This window comes from Lotus japonicus, chromosome 5, assembly GCF_012489685.1.
Source record: "Lotus japonicus ecotype B-129 chromosome 5, LjGifu_v1.2".
Classification (NCBI taxonomy): domain Eukaryota; kingdom Viridiplantae; phylum Streptophyta; class Magnoliopsida; order Fabales; family Fabaceae; genus Lotus; species Lotus japonicus.
In genome coordinates this window covers 22,959,640-22,976,392 of record NC_080045.1, presented here as the reverse complement: position 1 = coordinate 22,976,392, position 16,753 = coordinate 22,959,640, and the positions used below count along the sequence as shown (strand labels likewise).

General features: G+C 42.2%; 1 pseudogene; it reads right to left on the bottom strand.

The window, feature by feature from the left end:
* Positions 1-8,309: 8,309 nt before the first annotated feature.
* LOC130721455 (serine/arginine-rich SC35-like splicing factor SCL33) lies at positions 8,310-8,941 on the bottom strand (annotated as a pseudogene).
* Between the last annotated feature and the right edge of the window lie 7,812 nt (positions 8,942-16,753).

Genomic DNA, 16,753 nt, shown 5'->3' with positions numbered 1-16,753 from the left:
ATTGCCGCCTGTACGCGACATTGAGTTTGCTATAGACATCGTACCGGGAACAGGGCCGATTTCGATTGCACCATATCGTATGGCACCTGCGGAGCTAGTGGAAATGAAGTCCCAACTCGAAGATCTTCTGTCGAAGGGATTCATTCGACCAAGTGTTTCACCTTGGGGAGCGCCAGTCTTATTGGTGAAGAAGAAGGACGGGAAATCGAGACTATGTGTCGACTACCGGCAACTGAACAAAGTAACCGTCAAGAATAGGTATCCGTTACCTAGAATTGACGATTTGATGGATCAACTGCGAGGAGCTACAATATTCTCGAAGATCGACCTGAAGTCGGGTTATCATCAAATCAGAGTCAAGACCGAGGATATCCAGAAGACGGCATTCAGAACCCGTTATGGACACTATGAGTACTTAGTGATGCCATTTGGGGTGACAAATGCACCAGCAATATTCATGGCTTACATGAATATGACTTTCCATACATTCTTGGATCGATTCGTCGTGGTGTTTATCGACGATATTCTGATCTACTCAAAGAATGCTGAAGACCATGAGGAGCACTTGCGACAAGTTTTACAAGTGTTAAGGGAGAAGGAGTTGTACGCCAATCCTTCTAAGTGCGAGTTTTGGCTCGAAGAGGTAAAATTCTTAGGCCATGTGATCTCTAAGGAGGGAATAGCTGTGGACCCAGCAAAGGTAGAGACCGTATTGTCATGGGAACGGCCAAAGACTGTGACTGAGATCAGAAGTTTTGTCGGTTTAGCGGGATACTATCGTCGCTTTATCGAGAATTTCGCGAAGATTGTGGGACCGTTGACTCAACTCACGAGGAAGGATCAACCTTTTGCATGGACTGAAGCGTGCGAAACTAGTTTTCAGACGATGAAGGAACGGTTGACGACGTCACCTGTACTCGTCTTACCGCAACCAGAGGAACCTTATGAGGTATACTGTGATGCTTCGCATCAAGGCTTGGGATGTGTGCTGATGCAACATCGGAAGGTGGTCGCTTATGCTTCAAGACAACTGAAGGTGCATGAGAAGAATTATCCAACTCATGACTTAGAGCTAGCTGTCATCGTATTTGCGCTGAAGATTTGGAGACATCACTTATATGGATGCAATTTCACCATATTCAGTGATCATAAGAGCTTGAAGTACTTGTTCGAGCAGAAGGAGCTGAACATGAGACAGCGTCGGTGGATGGAATTTCTCAAAGATTATGAGTTCACCCTACAATATCATCCTGGAAAGGCGAACGTTGTTGCTGATGCCTTGAGCAGGAAGATGCACATCTCGTCGATGATGGTGAAGGAGCTGCAACTGCTGGAACAATTTCGAGATTTGAGCTTGGATGTGAGATTATCCGAGGGAGAACTGAAGTTCGGAATGATCAGAATTACCAATGGATTGATGGAAGAAATCCGAGACCAACAGTTACAAGATGAGTTTCTGCTCGGGAAAAGGAATATGGTAAATCAAGGTAAAGACCCAGAATTCAAGGTAGGAAGTGACAATATCCTACGGTGCAAGGATAGGGTTTGTGTGCCTAACAACCCTGACTTGAGAAGATTGATTATGGATGAGGGTCACAAGAGCAAGTTAAGCATTCATCCTAGAATGAAAAAGATGTACCAAGACTTGAAGATGAATTTTTGGTGGCCAGGGATGAAAAGACAAGTGGCTGAATATGTAGCTGCATGTTTGACATGTCAGAAGGCAAAGGTGGAGCATCAGAAGTCTTCAGGTATGCTACAAAGCTTAGATGTACCAGAGTGGAAGTGGGATAGCATATCGATGGATTTCGTCGTGGCTTTGCCAAGAACTCAGAAGGGATACGATTCTATATGGGTAATCGTGGATCGACTGACAAAGTCGGCTCATTTCGTACCTGTGAGGACTACGTACAACGGGAGAAACTGTCAGAGATTTACATATCCGAGATTGTACGACTTCACGGAGTACCGACAAGTATTGTATCCGATCGAGACCCGAAGTTTACATCACATTTTTTGGGAGCTCTTCAAGAGGCTTTGGGAACGAGGCTGAGACTAAGTTCTGCTTATCATCCGCAGACTGATGGACAGACTGAGAGGACAATCCAGTCATTGGAAGATTTGCTACGCGCTTGCGTGTTAGACAACCAAGGCAGTTGGGATACCTTATTGCCATTGATTGAGTTCACATACAACAACAGTTTTCATACGAGCATAGGTATGGCACCGTATGAGGCCTTGTATGGCCGCAAGTGTAGGACACCTTTGTGTTGGTACCAAAACGGAGAAAATCTGTTGGTGGGACCGGAACTTCTGCAACAGACCACTGAGAAGATCAAGCAGATCAGAGAGAAGATGAAGACTTCTCAGAGTAGACAGAAGAGTTATGCCGATCAGAGGCGCAGAACTCTGGAATTCGAAGAAGGAGATCATGTATTTCTGAGAGTTACTCAGACGACGGGAGTTGGTCGAGCAATCAAGTCAAAGAAGCTTACGCCCAAGTTTATTGGACCGTATCAGATCACTCGTCGAATTGGACCAGTCGCATATCAGATTGCACTACCTCCATTTCTATCAAACATTCATGATGTATTCCACGTGTCACAACTGAGGAAATATATTGCGGATCCGACACATGTTATCGAGCTGGATGACATTGAGTTGAAGGATGATCTGTCTTTCGAGACACCGCCAATTAGCATTGGTGACACCAGGATAAAACAGTTGAGAGGGAAAGAGATCGAGTTAGTGAAGGTCATTTGGAACAAAGACACCGGTGATGCGACATGGGAGCTGAAGGAGAAGATTCAAGAACAGTATCCAGAACTTTTTACTAACCCTTAAGTTTCGAGGTCGAAACTTTCTTTTTGGAGGGTAGTAATGTAAGGCCCAAGTTTTTAAACTTATGCTAAGTGAATAAACTTCTTATTCACGATTAGGGTTGATGTAATGCGAAGGGAAACCTGAACAAAAGTTTATTAAATGCAATAAATATATGAAGGAGAAAGTTCAGGAAAAGTCTGAGGATTGTATCGAAGTCGATTTAAGTTATAGCACGACTAATATTCGCTTTAAAACCTAGGACAAGAATCTTAGGAAATAACACTATGTTCCACCCTTGGAACACTGTAGGATTTTAGTCCAAAAATCTTCAGAGAAATGTTAGAACTTCTCTTTTTCCATATATCAAAATCGTTTCGAGGCGAAACTCTAGGATCTACGAACGTCCGATTCCAATCATCGGAAGTTTGCCGAAACCGAATCCCTGGTATTTCAAAACCCTAGAATCAACCGACAATGAAGACTTTTTCTATTCAGAGCTTCAAATGAAGATTCTACACGCGTACACCCATGAAGGTGTGAAAAACGACAAGAAGGGGGGGGGGTTGAATAGCGTTTTCAATATAAAAACTTTCCCCTTAAGATTTAAAGTAAATCTTTTCGGTTTCTCTAAGATAGATGGTGCAGCGGATAAAGATAGAGAGAAGAGAGAAGCACACAAGTATTTTATCCTGGTTCACTTGATAAATCCCTCAAGCTAATCCAGTCCACCCGTTAAGGTGATTTCTTCCTTCTTAGAATGAAGGCAATCCACTAATCAGATAATTGTTACAACTGCACTTGAAACCTACAAGTGACTAACAATACACTGACTTAGCTCACACTAAGATTCACTCTCTTAGTCTTCTCTAGGATCCGATCAACCTTGATCTCCTAAAGGAATCACCACTAAGATTCACTCTCTTAGTCTTCTTAAGGATACTGACCTACCCGGTCCCTTAAGGAAAATCAAACAACTGTTTGAGGTTGGTGTTTACAAATGTTTGCTTCTAAATAAGCTGAGTGTAAACCAAATAAGAACATATGAAGAAAGAGAGGCTTGAATCTTTTCTTGTATTGCAGCTCTTGGTTTCTCTCTCACTTCGCTTTCTTCTTTTCTTCAGCCTTTTATAGTCCAAGGTGCAAAGGATATTTCTGTTGAGAGAATATGACGTTGGAGGGCATTTCTGGAACTTCCAGAACCTGCTGTGGCTGAACCTTGGTAGGTAGGCTTGTCAGAATAGTACACTGCTCTTGTACTTCTTGATAGAGACATTTGCCTTTAACCAATGACTTCTGATCAGAGTTATGCTTCGTGTTGGAACTTGTGAAGCTTGGTGATCAGAGTCAGAGGGATGCTTGGACCCTCTGACCTTCGTAACTTCTGCTTCTGGACCTTCAGAGCTTCTGGACCTTCAGAGCCTCTGGTCCCTCAGAGCTTCTGGTCTTCAGATCCTCTAATCTTCAGATCCTCTGATCCTCAGATCTTCTGATCCTCAGATCTTCTGATCCTCTAATCCTCTGATCCTCTTATCTTCAGATCTTCTGATCTTCAGATCCTCTGATCCTCAGATCCTCTGATCTTCAGAACTTCTGACGAATATATCTTCTGGTGTCAGAATCAGAACCTGTTTGTCAAAACACTCAAGACAAACATTAGAGTATCATAGTTGTTCATCCACAAATAAATACTTGTTATCATCAAAACATAGAGTTGTACCACATGACCAAATCTTGATCTTACAACCCATTTCTTGATGATTTCAATCTTTCTTCAGAAGGAAGTTTTCTATTCCGACATCCGATGCAAAAAGCAACTTATCGGGTAAAATAGTTTTATACCGACTATGCATTAGTTGCCAAAAATACAAGGAGACCTCTTTATAGTTTTGGAATTCTTTTGCCAAAACATATCTATTAATTCACGGAGAATGACGCCGGAAAAATCAGATTCGCGAAACTTTCATTTTCCCGCGAATTTCCATCTTCTATATATAGCAAACAAGTGAGAAAAAAACACAAAACTCCTCCATTTTCTCTCCTCAAGGCCGCGAGCTTCACCAAGGAAGAAGGAAGAAGAATTTTCTTCATTACTTGCTTGATCGTTGATCCGTTAGTTGCTGCTTCAAGGTTTCGAGGTATAGTCGCTAATCCTTACCTCTGATCGCTTTTTCCATAGCTTTTCTGTAGACTTTTCTGAGCTGATAGTTTATGGGTTTTTGCAAAACTATCCCGAATCTTTCATTTCTGATTCTAAACCTCTTCTTTATGTGCCCAAGATCACTTCTGCCGGATTAGATTTTCCGTTATGTCGCCGGAATTCCGCCGGAATCAATTTTAGCCTAAAATACCCATTTTTGGAGTTTTTGGAGTAAAGCTTCAACCTTTAGGCTGAAAACTATCGCCTTAGCTTAGTGCTAGTAGGATTAGTTGTCATAAACGTCGTTGGTGACGTCCCTGCAAAATTTGGTTTTTGGGATTTCAGTTTTGAAATATCTAAGTTAAAAATCATGACCAAAATACCCCTGCGACAGATTTTGATCCGATAATTTTTCCGAGTTCAGAATAACCTTAGTTACGGCTAATGATAGCATAGGAACCAAGTTTGATCGAAGAAAAATCGAGTCTCCTAATTGTGAAAAGTGGCCGAACCTATTAAGGGGGAGGAGGAAAATTTCCTTTTCCAAAAACTTGTCTTTCGCGCTAGATTATCGTACCTTAGAGTATAGATTACTTCGAGTAACCTTAGTAAGTATCGATAGCTTAGTTTTCGATAGATTCTGATAGTATTTATGTGATTTTGTTTTAACGGAACTTTTGAGGAATTTCCTGAGGAACAACACTTCGATTGTGAGGAAGAGTTGGAAGTTCATCCTGGAGAATCTGCAGGTGAGGGCTTCTCACTGAATCTCTAGTTAATACTTAGGGTCGATGCTTTCGACATTGTTTACTATTTATGCACTGCATTGTGTGTGATTGGAAAATGTTTTATGAGGCTTCGGCTGACAATGTAGATGATGCATCTACTGAATGTTTTGATGAGTGAATTACATGCTAAGTGCTAATTGGGTAATTTAGGATGTGTGGTGCATGCCTTATATGCTAAGTGCTATGTGGTTATTGCTTAATATATTGTTATATGACATGTTGTCGACTGTGATGAGTTAATTATGCTTTTGTAATGAAATCTGAGATTCTAAGTAGTGAGAATAGCGGGCAAGTCATGCCGATTTTATTTTGAGAGTTTTGAGAAAGTTGATAGGACGAATGAGATTCGGACCTTGTTATGATGTTTATGGATCGAGACATTCTCTGGAGTCATTTAGGGATTAGGAGATCCCGAGAACTGATAGGATTTCCGATAAGACTAAAAGGATACTATTTTGTAAAGAAAACTCATAAGACATTAAACAACCTCTAAATCTTTAAGTAATGATAACAAACTCGAAAGGAAGCTTCGGATGCAAAATCTTAGTTTTGGAAAACGAGAAGTGTCGTCGGATCCGAGTGTTGAGAAAATTGAGAGGCGTTGAGCATGTGTTGTTGTTGTGCTGTTGGAGCAGCGTTTGTTGTCGTGCTGTTGGAGCAGCTATGTTGTTGGGCTATCCTGGGGATAAGTCCGGGAAACCGTTAGTTTCCGAGAGTGTGATACTCTGTGCTCGTTGAGCAGTTGTGACCATCGGATTGAGATGAGTCGGATGATTTGGAGATCATCGTGGATTACGTGTGTTGGGAAGAAGTGTCTTTTGTCGCAGAATCGACTTTACCTTAGGGTAAGCTTTTAGAGACATTAATTTAGCTAGAACACGTGGCGACGTGTCGAGTGAGGTCGGAGACGTTGTTTGGCTAATCACTGCATTGCATGCACTCATTAAGTGGTTTAAACACGGCGCGATACCGGACCACGGCGGATTCCAAAATTGGTTATAAGACCAGGATTTCCGCGTAAGAGCGCTGCTAGGTGACTCTTAGTAGCAGACCGAAATGGCAGGCCTTCGGGTTTTATGCTGATCTGACTACATGTTGTTGTTGGAGTAAGAGGCACACGGGCCGAAATGGTCCCACCGTGGCTGGTGCTAGGGCTGATCCGATGATGTCCATCCGTTCCGGAATGCATATTGGTTGACTGGGTTAACCTGCATTGCATATCATGCAACATGCATACTAATTTAGTTGTCGAGTGTGATTGTTATTTGTTAATCCTATTTGGAACATGCTATTTGTTATTGTTGTCATTTACGTTCATTATGGAACATGAAACCCTAGGATGCTATCTCTAGTTATAAGCCTAAGTGGCTATCTATTACTTGTACCTATTGGGTTTATTATCTACATAGTTCTTTAGAGTTGACCCTCGCGTCTTCTGTGTGTGTTTTGGCGGACAACGCCTTTGTCAGATGTCCATTGCGGATTGGTTCACAATGGTCCACCCTTCGGGGGGGATTAGGTACGAGATGATCGATCAGGACGACCCCGGGTCGTGGGTGGTTGACCCCGCGAGCCATCGAGCGACGTATTCGGGGCGTATCATGGAGGACCACGTAGATAGTGGAGGACTCCTGAGGTCAGGAGTGTTGAGGAGATGCTCTGTCAGCTTCAACTTGCCACCGGGCGTTCACTGTGGACCAGGACTTGGAGGACCACCACCACCAGCGTTGTCTTCAGACGAGGAGGATCCCTCAGAGGAGGAGCCAGTGGGAGTGCCTTCGGCAGGGTCTAGTGCACCCAGCGTAGCGGTCATTGATGATCAGGGTTCGGGCCCTAAGCCCGTGAGTCCAGCATCGGAGCGCACTGCCGTTGCGAGGGGAGGACGGATAGGGTTGGTAGACTTAGTTGTTCTGGATTCAGATCCAGACGACGATCATGCTAGCACATAGTTTTGAGTGTTGGTATGAGCTCCTCGAGTTAGGATTAGTGTAGGAGTAGAGTTTAGCTCTGACAGTCTTGCTTCATTTGCTTCTTTAGGGGACAGGGTAGTTCCGCCTATAGCTTTTTGTGTGGTTTCCTTATGGGAATCACAGAGAGTTGGTTGGACTTAGGAGGTCTTATTTTCAGGCCATTGGGTCAGCTTATTCTCAGTTTTGAGGGATAGTGTTGCGGACACTTACCTTTATATTCGGTTTGTACATATTGCCTACGGGCGCTACTCTTCTATTACCGTCACTGGAGGTTTACTCGTGACGAGGTTGTTACTTGCAGCGGGGGCTGTTTATATATTGTATATTAGTTCTATTGCTTTTCGCATTTGGGTTTTATTTAATTCAGTCTTGTCTTAGTTATTATCAAAAAAAAAATATATATTCACGTTTTTCCGCATTAAGTTTACTTTTGGTTACTAAAGTGACGCCACCGAAATCGGGGTGTTACAGTAAACACTTGTCCAAGTTCCATTAACGTTACATCGGGAACCTAAGCATGAATAAGAAATTATTTATTTAACCTATCTTAAAAACTAGGGTCTTACACATTGAACACACAAGCCTCAACAGAAACATATGAAAATTACAACATCTTCCACCACATTCACCAAGTTTGTCAAGTTGTTCACCTAGAGTAGCCTGGACTCCTACTCACGCTTCTACTATAGCTCCTTTTGCTGTAACTCCTACTTCGGCTGCGGCTTCTAGATCCACAAGGTGATCCAGAGTATGATCGCCTACCATACCTTCTATCTCTTGGTGAGATTGACCTGAATCATAATGAAGGAGGCCATTCTAAGAATGCAAACACTGCAAGTAGTATACATCACAAATGAAGAATCAGATAAAAAGCTAACTTGAACAACATACCTTGAATATCGTCGCCTTCTCGGAGAAGGTGTATAGTCTGGACTACGTGAATAGCTCCGTGCATAATGCGGAGAACGTTAATACCCACGCGGAGATCGCCTATAATCATATGACCGCTCCCTAGCACTTCAAAGTTCAAACAATAGCAATTTCAGAGTGACATGATAATATTTGATTAAATCATAAGCAAACAATCAACAATCTATATCCTTACCTATGACGCTCTCTTGTCCGGCCCTCATTTCTACAGGCTTCTTTCTGTTTTCTCCGGCAAACACCTCAGTTAACTCTCGACCAAGAAGAATTTGACCATCCATGTGATATTTTGCATCTGTAGCATCAGCGGGATCCACTTATTGAACAAACCCAAAACCTCTTGAATTCTTGTACCATCGGATCCAAAATCATCAGACACACCATATGTGTAGCGTGATAAATAAACACACCTGCATGCTGAAGCAGGGTTGGTTCTATGCTACGGTAGGAAATTTTGTGGGAATTTTTTATCATGTTGAGGAGATCGATCACGGCGCAGATGAAGTATTTAGACTACGCCATAATTTTGGTACACACTACAGACCCTCGTTTGGATCATATTAGTATGTATGTTATGGTAGAAGATTAGAGTTGCTTGATTTTGTGGAGAGGGAGGGAGGTACCTTTTTTCTATGACCAAAGGATGCCTAAGAGATTTCAGCTTTAGGGGGATGAGGAGACAGATGTAGTGAAGGAGATAAGGAGGAGATAGGTGGGAGAAAATGGCTCCGGGAGCTTGAAGAGGAGGGGTGGGAATGCCGGTATGGTCAGACAAGGTTCAAAACTTGTGTTAGTTGGGAAAAATCAGAGCCAAACCGCAGATTGAGGTCAGACATTGCATTGGTTGGCACTCTGGCTTAGCATATGGAGGTGCGCTCAGAGGGGTGTGGGTTAGGCATGGCACGTATTGGGCTGAATTTTGACGAAATTAATGCACGTTAACATGACATTAGGAAGTAAGTATGCCGCTTAAGCACAATTGGAATGGTTCAGTCCGCCAGCTATCTTGGCATCTTAAAAATGGGTATGTTTACGATTATGGTTACTATGGAGCATCTTATGGCTTTGGAAATCCCATGTTCATGTGCCCAAACCCTTATCAAGGGGTTAGGCAGCGTGCTTCTTTTCAACATCCTCATGACTATCAATAGATTCGAGATGGAGCTTTTCAAACTTTGTCGAGCTAGACCCTGATGAGGTCGCATATCACGCAAACATGTGTTGGAGAAGAATCATGCTTGTATCATCATGGAGGAGCGATTTGGTTCGACGGTTGTCTGAAGGATGCGCCTACAGTGTCGGTGGAGGAGCTAAAAGAGGATCAATGTCAAACACCGAGGGCATGATAGTCTTTGTCGGCATTGGGGGAGACTTGTCTTCGACGCAAGCAGAAACAGATGAGGGAGAGGGTTTGCTAAATTTGGATGACGCATATCTCAACATTGAGAAATGGTAAACCACGGCGTGGTCGCTCAAAAACATTCCTAGAGCCAGTTCCAAGCGAGGATGAGGCTACTAGGGCGATGAGAATTTGGTTTATGCGCAAAGTATTGAGGTTGTGTCCTAGGGGCTCAGAGGTATTGATAATTAAGGTTTTAATAGCTCATGTTAGGCGAAATCATCCTAGGTTGATTTGAGGTCACTTTGTGTTTTGGGTTGGTTGGGGGGGGGGGGGGGCTGGACTTGTTTGTTTCGCATGGCTTGTATATTTATTTTCATGTGATCATTAATAAAGTTTAGCTTTCAAAAACAATAATAGGTACATCCCGAAGGAAAAAGTATAATAATTTAATAAGAATATGGAAGTTTACCGTAAACCACAACCAGTCTCGCTTTATTGGCGAGTTCTGAAACTTGAATATGCTTCTTGTAGTTGACACGCAACGAAGTGTAGATAGAACATTGTTACGATCATTGTCCACTGCTCGTAGTATAAGATTTGCGGTCCTCATCTTAAGTATAAAGCACAACATATTATGTCGTCCATGTGAAACAACAAAGTGCAGTACGTACGTTTTGTCCATTTTTAAGGTTCTTTATTGTCAATAGTTCACGATTCATGTAAAGAAGCCATTTCACAACATCAACATTTCCTAATTTTACTGCATCAAACAATAATATTGAAGGTTCAGTTATCAACTCCGTTAATCTCTTCTTGTATTCCAATTCTCTAACTTGTGCCCAACACTTTTTAAGCAATTCTCATGGTGAACCTTCTTTCTTCTCATGCATGTCTAGCAACAAGTGTAATGAATATATAGGTTTAGAGAAGAAATGTTTAACAATAAGCTAACTGATAATATAAAATTCAAAAAGAAAGAAAGAAAGGTATGGAAGATGTATTTTATGAGAATGATGTTTTTATGTGAGAAAATGAGAATAAATCACGACCGTTGGGTCTAATCATGAATGATTCAGATTAAAACGAACATGACGTTAGAGATAATCGTGAATAGTTAGATTAAAGAATGAATTACACTCCACTACTCTTAGGTTTTATAATATAACACTAAACTCCAAAGTTTATTAAATATAACACTCTGCTCCATTTTAAAAGTGCTTCACTAACTGCCGTTAACATATGTTAGTGTCAAGTGCTTGCAACGGTGGTGAACCCACTTCTTCTTTCTTCTTCTCGATGGGGTACTTGTTTCTTTCTTTCAAAGCCTCAAATCAAATTTTTATCACCATTAGTATTGCAGTCACAACATTTCTATTAGAAGCCCATGAACATGACTTAATGTTTTAATTTAGACAATTCATGATTTGATCTAACGGTCGTGAAAATAAATCATGACGTTAGATCTAATCGTGAATAGTTAGATTAAAGAGTGAATTACACTCCACTACTCTTAGGTTTTATAATATAACACTAAACAATTACACTCCACTACTCTTAGGTTTTATAATATAACACTAAACTCCAAAGTTTATTAAATATAACACTCTGCTCCATTTTAAAAGTGCTTCACTAACTGTCGTTAACATATGTTAGTGTCAAATGCTTGCAACGGTGGTGAACTCACTTCTTCTTTCTTCTTCTCGATGTGGTACTTGTTTCTTTCTTTCAAAGGCTCAAATCAAAGTTTTATCACCATTAGTATTGCAGTCACAACATTTCCATTAGAAGCCCATGAAAATTGGTCTCAAATGTAAGGCCCTAGACTTGTCTTAGTGCCATTTATGCAAAACTTTGAATAAAATGAATTTTTAAGTTAAGTTTGAAGGTTGACAGATTCCTCCTGTCAACTTGTGTGAATTTTTAGAGGGTCTTAACGACCTCATTTTGGAAGACTTCCTTCATGAGAGTTGTATCCCGTTAAGTTAAGAAAATTCTCCAAGTGGTTTCGCGTTAATCCGATGTCTGTAGCTCCAGATATTCGTGATTTAATGGACAAAGGTCCAACTGTCCAGACCTTGCGAACTCTAATTTAAAACTTTGGGTTAAAGCCTTGTTTAATGCGTTAATTGGACTGATTAGTGGGCTCAGGAGATCATAATCAGAAGATTAAGAGGAAGCTTAGTGGGCCAAGTGTGTTTGGATTGCAAAAGAGGGAGCTATGGTTATGAAAACCCTAGCCACACTAACAAAAGGGGGGAAATCCTATTTCTTTTTTTTTTTCCTACTGTGCAAAACAGAAAACAAAACACGTGAAACACCAAACACTACAGAGAGCCATCATCACCATCTCCTCACCATCACCGGCTGCCACCCCAGCACCCACCCAACCACCGCCGGCCGCCGCCAACAAGAGAGGAGGAGGGAGCGACTGCGAGAGAGAGTGCGACGCGAGCGGGAGAGGGAAAGGAAGAGGAACGCGTGGAGAGAACATTGGACAGCAAGGGGAGTCTACTTTCTGAACCTTACTTCCTCTATATTCAGATCACCCTCAAGGTAAGGGCTGGTCTAGGATGGGTAGCTTCATTTGGAAATTGTTTGCCATGACTTGATATGAAAGGTTTGTGTTGGAGGGTTTTGCATGAGGGTTGGATATTGGGAATAACTTGCTGACTTCTTCTTATGATCATGTTCTTACTGGATTTTCCATGAGCCATGTGTTATTCCATATGCTATTCTTGCTTTAGTTCTTGATGCTTTGTGAAGATCCCATGCAATACTTGCTAAGTTTGACATGAAACTTAATTGTCCAACATGATGTTTGAGATGTGTTAGGTTCTGAAATATTTTCAATGGATGATTCCACATGATTATAAAATGTTTTAGTTGCTGGAAAATGGCTTTGAAACCGTGTACTTGCATCTCCAAAATTTTAACTTAGGGCAGAAGTGACCCTGCCAGTTTTCTGCACTGGACAGCGCACTCCATGGCCCGATATCACCTATTTCCGGTCTTCAGATGAAAAAGTGGTAAACTAGAAAGTTGTGGAATTTTGAATTAGCTTTCCAGACATGTGTATTGCGAAAATTTTGGTTTAGAAACGAGCTCTGTAGGTCGATTTTAGTGAGCGCTGTTCCTGCTGTCTTTTAAAAAAAAAATGGCCGAGACTCTTTTAAGAGTTTTGGATGAAATTCTTTCTTCCGATTTATGCACAAGTTCACAGGATGCTATGATTAATGGAATTGCTATGAATTATGTGTTGAGATGCATGAGGTTTATATTCATGATATTTCTTAAGTAAATTATTGTGTTTATTAATTAATTGAATAAGGGGTCGCTCACCTAGCCGTAATTCCCTTTATTCACTGTGAATGTGATATTGTGCTTACATAGTTGAGACAAGATTTAATAAGACTCTAGGATAACCACACAGCCAAACTTAAAAGAGAATGAGACATAACTCGCATGCAAGTGTAATTTTAACAATGAGATCTAAGATGGACATAGGTCTAGAGTGGACTATGGACCATGAGAACGATGGTACCTTGCACGCGAGGGAGATTTTCTTGAGAACTGTGCCTCTGCGGACGCACGTGATGTGTTTTGTGGATACTGTGGATCCACGTGATTGAGGTCTTGGACAGTGAGTCCCCCCTCTGAGAATTGTGCCTCTGCGGACGCACGTGATTGGCCAAGGAGTTTTGGTGGGTTGTTTGAAGTGAGGAATCCGTTAGCATTGACTAATTAACTTGAAACTTTCCATAAGAGATATGTTATATATATATATATATATATAAATATACTGTTCCTTACTGTGATTTGTTATTGTTTTTCTGTTTGACTTGACCCTTTCTTGTTTGCTATGTGTTTATTTCGGGGGGGGGGGGGGGGGTAGATGACGAGAACGACGACGATGGCACATGTCCATCGGTGGACCATGAAACTTGAGGACCAGTACGATGACGAAGCCTGGGCGACCGACACCTCTGGGATTCGGAAGATCTATGTCGGAGATGTGTGCATCATTGGGGAGGATGAGGACGGCAACATAGTGGAGAGTCAGATGATTCGGGGAGGGATCTATGACATGCCATACCCGCCAGAGAGGTTCCTTCAACCCAAGGATGAAGAATCACGAGTGTCACCGGTTAAGCACGAGGATAGTGAAGAGTCCATCGCTTCAGTGAACGCGGATGCTGGAACGAAGCGACGTCCTTATGGTGGTGGTGCCCGTTGGATATTCAACACGAAGGTTGGTCCAAGGCCGAGGAAGAAAGCACGGGGTGGCGAGGTCGAGGTTCCGAAGAAGGACTCTGCGGGGAAAGAGGGGCAGTGAGTGCATGGGGGTCCCAGTGAGAGCGCATATCTGTTCTTGGAACTTCATTTATTTATTTATTTTCTTATTTTGCTAAACTTGAGGAGGCAATTGGCTATGTTATGTAACCGGATTACTTTCACAGTGGGTTTTTCCACACATGGGTGTGGCCACGGCATTATTTTCTACGGTTGTTTTATGATGATGTCATTTAATGCGCGACGTTGATTATGACTTTATTTCAAGTTATCATTATCATTCCGCTGTTTGTATTTATTGTTCTTTCGTCGGAGGTAGGATAAAGAAGTTTTCTGGAGACGTGATAATATAGAGTTTTCTAAAAAGGAAAAATGAACCCTTATCAGTAAATAAAGAAGAGTAAATGAATCGGCGAAAATTATTTGCGAAACTTTGGTAATTACTTGACGCTTGAGAAATCGGGGCGTTACATTGTGGTATCAGAGCTCCGGTTGAGAAACCAGAGCACTAAGGGTTTTGGGCTTACGAGTTTCCGAACTCGTTGATGTTTTTGTTTTTGATAAAGATGTTTTCAAAGCTTCGCGGTGAGATTGGGTAGACTTGTGTGCTAAGATGTTTGCTTGACTGTGAGATTGCCTGAAATTAGTATCATTGTCGTGATACTTGAGTCTTTAATGGTGTTATTTGATTCTGGTGCTACACACTCATTCATTGCTAAGGAGTGTGTGAAAAAGTTAGGATTGCTAACTGCTGACCTACCCTTCGATCTGGTGGTGACAACCCCTGCCGCCGATCGATTAGTTACACGCACGACATGCTTGCAATGTCCGTTGATTTATGAGGATCGGAAGTTCCTTGCGAACCTCGTCTGTTTAGGGCTTAAGGAGCTCGATGTGATTCTGGGAATGGACTGGTTGGCACAATATCACGTTCTGTTGGATTGTGCTAATAAGGCCGTAGTCTTTCCGGATTCTGGAGTTACGGATTACTTGAATTCGTACAATTTGGGAAGGGGTTCACTAGCATTCGTGAACTCTATCGTAGCTGAGGCGAAGAACGACGGCGACGTACGCAACATTTTGGTGGTGCAAGATTTTGTGGATGTGTTTCCAGAGGATGTGCCTGGATTACCGCCAGTAAGAGAAACGGAGTTCTTTATTGATATTATGCCCGATACAGGACCAATATCAATGGCACCTTATCGGATGGCACCAGCAGAGTTGGCGAAGCTAGCAAAACAGTTGGAGGATCTCACTTCCAAGGGATTCATTCGACCTAGTGTATCGCCATGGGGTGCACCTGTGCTGTTGGTAAAGAAGAAGGATGGGAAGTCCAGATTGTGTGTAGATTACCGACAGCTGAATAAGGTGACAGTGAAGAACCGTTATCCGATGCCTCGGATAGACGACCTAATGGATCAACTTCGAGGAGCGGTGATTTTCTCGAAGATAGATCTAAATTCAGGATACCATCAGATTCGAGTCAAGGAATCTGACATCTAGAAGACAGCGTTCAGAACTCGATACGGGCATTATGAGTACCTGGTGATGCCGTTCGGAGTTACTAATGCACCCGCAGTGTTTATGGACTACATGAACAGAGTGTTCAGACCATTTCTGGACAAGTTCGTGGTAGTGTTCATTGATGACATTTTGATCTAATCGAAGAGTAAAGAGGAGCATGAAGGGCATTTGCGCCAGGTGTTGGGCGTATTGCGGGAGAAGCAGCTGTATGCTAATGGCTCAAAGTGTGAGTTCTGGATGGAAGAGGTGAAATTCTTGGGTCATGTCATATCTAGTCAGGGTGTGGCTGTAGACCCTAGCAAGATCGAGACGATTCTGTCATGGGAGCAACCCAAGACAGCAGGTGACATCAGGAGTTTTTTGGACTCGCTGGCTATTATAGGAGATTCGTCAAGGACTACGCAAAGTTGACTTCTCCGTTGACTCAGTTGACAAAGAAGAATCAACCTTTTGCGTGGACGGAGAAATGTGAGGCTAGTTTTCAGGAGTTGAAGAAGCGATTGACTACCGCTCCCATACTAGCTTTACCCAAAGAAGGAGAACCTTATGATGTGTATTGTGATGCGTCACACAACGGGTTGGGATTCGTGATGATGTAGGACAAGAAGGCAATTGCCTATGCTTCAAGGCAGTTGAAGACTCATGAGAAGAACTACCCCACGCACGATTTGGAGTTAGCAGCTATAGTTTATGCTCTCAAGATTTGGAGACACTATCTCTATGGCAGCACGTTCACGATCTACAGTGATCATAAGAGCTTGAAGTACTTATTTGATCAAAAGGATCTGAACATGAGACAGCGAAGGTGGATGGAATTCCTACAAGACTATGAGTTCGCTCTACAGTATCATCCGGGGAAAAGTAATGTTGTAGCTGACGCTCTCAGTCGGAAGGCTATACATGTGTCCTCAATGATGGTCAAGGAGTTAGAACTGTTGGAGGCTTTCCGAGA